Source organism: Papaver somniferum, unplaced genomic scaffold (assembly GCF_003573695.1).
Source record: "Papaver somniferum cultivar HN1 unplaced genomic scaffold, ASM357369v1 unplaced-scaffold_9242, whole genome shotgun sequence".
NCBI lineage: Eukaryota > Viridiplantae > Streptophyta > Magnoliopsida > Ranunculales > Papaveraceae > Papaver > Papaver somniferum.
In genome coordinates, this window is record NW_020652352.1 from 1 (window position 1) to 3,386 (window position 3,386).

The 3,386-nt window shown below is 39.9% G+C and overlaps 2 non-coding genes across 2 annotated transcripts; both read left to right on the forward strand.

Moving 5' to 3' along the window:
* The first annotated feature begins 908 nt into the window (after positions 1–908).
* LOC113346100 lies at positions 909–1,070 on the forward strand. The gene has a single exon (XR_003358400.1). It is a non-coding gene; the product is annotated as a U1 spliceosomal RNA (small nuclear RNA).
* A 911-nt stretch (positions 1,071–1,981) lies between these two features.
* Positions 1,982–2,137, forward strand: LOC113346101. The gene has a single exon (XR_003358401.1). It is a non-coding gene; the product is annotated as a U4 spliceosomal RNA (small nuclear RNA).
* Positions 2,138–3,386: the final 1,249 nt, after the last annotated feature.

Here is a 3,386-nt window from a genome sequence, read left to right on the forward strand (position 1 = left end):
GTTTGAGTTCTTAGTGTATAAAGGATGTAAAACTGAATGTCTTAGGGACTATAGAGCAGAAATCTATCTTGTTCTTGAGTTTGATCAAGAAGGTGATATCATCTACAAATGTTTGATCTGGGGTTTTTCTAGAAGACAAGATAAGAATTCTAGGCAATTCTCATGCCTTAAGAATATAAATCTGACCAGTGACCATACCAACCTGTTACGTAGCTTTACACAACCGAGAAATTAACCAACTTTGTACAACTACTCTTAGGGCCCGTTTGGTATGAGTTTTGCCAAAGGATACTAAAGCTTTGTACAACTAGTCTTAAAATTCACCGAAAGAAGTTGTTGTTGGAGATAGAATTCTCAACCATCATGATGTAGAAGATATATTCTGTGATGTCGGTGGTGGTTGTTACAGCTGTAGTCTTTTACTGCAGTACGACTTGTAAGAGGAGTGGTCCTGTGTCTCTTTACTCTGTTGAAAAATCAAGAGCAATTGTGTAACAACCACACGGGTAACTAAGAGGGGTTGATTCTCCCATCAATGAAGAAAATAAAATTAGTTCGTGTGATCAATGTCACAACCAAAGGAGAGTGAATTAGAATGGCCCAACAAAGCTTTACACTGAAACTGGAAAACTGATTCTAGCTTCTTATGAGCTTTTAATGAACGGAAAACACAAAGAACGCATAAGTGAGGTTGTCTCCACAGAGAAGCTTTTAAATATAAGAATGCACCATTGGAACTAGACCACTGAATGTTGCAAACTCCCAATATTCATTTTGATTGGTGCGCAACAGGCAAAAAACTACATAGTGTTTCATCTTAAGAAAACTGTTAGTCCCACATTGCTTGTGCCGATAAGAGAAAGGGGAAACGATGGATCATAAAAGCAAGAGAAGTAGAACGGGAAAACATACTTACCTGGACGGGGTCTATGGATGATCAGGAAGGTCCATGGCCTAGGTTAGCGACCTCCATTGCACACTAAGGAGGGATGCTTGCCTAAGATCTCCCCAAGAGGGAGAGTCTACGTCATAATTTATTCCTGAGGGGTACGTGTCTGCGCGGCCCCTGCCACATTTTAAAACTAAACTTTGTATCCTGCTTAGCTGACAGCTTGTTGGCCTTTAAGTTTTTCCAGTTCCTTTTTTGCTGCGCATTATTCCTCCTTTGGTTAGCAAGTCCAGAAAGAAACTTGGACTGGCATGTTAAATCTCAGTTGAGGCGAAGTATCAAACGGACCCTAACAATCTTCAAAACAGAAATTTTAGTCTTTTACTTTTCGGCATGGCATTTGTGTACTAACGGAGGCGCTTCAATTACTGGTTGAAAACCCCCTCCATGGCATCAGTTTCTCAATGTTGAATGGAAAACCGTATGTTGTTGATCTTATTTGTGATGCATCACAACACAAACCCAGCTCTATTTGTGATTTAAATTGTTGCCAGTAGTCCTCTTTCGTTACTGGTATAACCAATTACATAAGATTTTATCGGAGTGGTTTAATGTACACAAGATCTGACACCAAGTGTCTGTAATAGATATCTTATCTAAATGCTGTTTTAATACACCAACAGCACCAATGGCAACTTGGATACAACTTTCAGCTGAGATTCTATTGAAGAACCATTCCTACATATTCAAACACCGACATTGATACAGTTTAAGTAAATCACCAAATCAAATTCGAACTTTCTCATAAACCGCTCGTTTCTAGTAACTCCCAACCATGAGTTACTAAACATGCATAAAATGGGGATTTTTCTAATTTCTCTAGGAACTACTTGTGACTAAATACTAGCGCATGCTTCAAATTGAATCCTTTTGCAGGTTAAAGGGCAACCCACATTTTTTTAGAAGCCTACAAGTTGCTAGGCTGTTTTTGGAAGTGAGAGTAACAAAATTTAGTCCCATGTTGTTCAAGTCTGAGTTAGGGATGCGAATGAAGGTATTATAAAATGCAGTTGATGCATGACTTCAAAACTCATCTTTGCGCTTGGGGCAATGACGCAGCTAATGAGGTAATAACCGAGGCGCGTCAATTGCTGGTTGAAAACTATTTCCAAACCCCCTCCTCGGCCTTGGGTCTCCCAGGGCTGTCGAGAATTTCTGGAAGGGCTCCCTCTAATCAAGGGTAAAGCCCTACAAAACTTTAAACTAAATTTTATCTCCCGTAAGCTATCAAGTCACTTACAGATCCAACTCCAGTCTGGTGCAGGAGATAAAAATCCAACTCCAGGTTTGAGCTGCAGTCTGGTGCGCTAAATTTTATCTCCTGCACGCTATCAAGTCCCTGGTTGTGTTTTAGTCAACTTACAAATCCAACTCCAGGTTTGAGCTGCAGTCTGGTGCATCTTGTCCAAATCCTTAAGCTATAAACTCATGTTGAGAATTTAATCTCGTTGCTCCATTGGTTAGAAATGGTCCATCTGTCTATGGGAAACACGTAATCTCCATGCTATTTATACATCTAAAGGTTTTACATAAAGTAGAGATGTCAAATGTCTTTTTTGAATATTCATCGGTAAATATCGATTGAAACACTCTTGGGTAATCCCTTGGCAATAATGAATTTAGAAGTATCAGTTGGATGCAATGGATCTCAGAATACATACTAAGATTGATTTGGACAAACTGCGGAAATTATCAGGCAACACAAAGGGCACTTTAGCGCAGCGGTAACCCCAACGTGTTCCACTCTGATACCTGATTCCTTGTGGGTGTTCAGGTGCATACGTTAAACTGGTAGAGGGGCAAGTACAATGAACAGGACATGGTGGGCTAATTTTCCAAAACTTGCTCAGCTTCAGCAAGGCCAACGATGAAACAGAAAGAAAAAAGTTCCAACTCTATTTTTTATTGTTATAGTTCTTGTTCTTGTCATATCGCAGTTGCTAGAAAGTATGGACATCAGAAATATTTTGAATTCATCGGCTAAAAGCTATATTTCCTCTTCTTTGTTTCTTGTAAAACAACATTTGTCATAAACAAACGAAATTTGAAGGACAGTGTAAATTCTATCAAAAACTAGCAATAGCAAAGTATGAGAGAGGCTCAGTAACCAGTGGTGCACTCATTGGATGTACTTAGCGATTTCCCCTTCTCTTAAGAGGGAAAGAGCGTACACTCCACTATCAACGAGGTCCTCAATGTTGTGAAGGGATTCCTCTTCCGCGCCTAGCATGAAGATAGCACGAGCCTCTGCTTTCTTGGCCAATCTTGCTGCGAAGTTCATGGGAAGTTTTGTGGAATTGAGGCTTCTTAATATCTGACAGTATAGAGAAAGGACTCGTCCTCTATTCCTTGCCAAGTCCTCGGCTGTTGCCCATATCAAACCCTTAGCCATGTTCCCTAGCAACAATTAAATAGCTGTCTTCTCTTTGTAAATCAA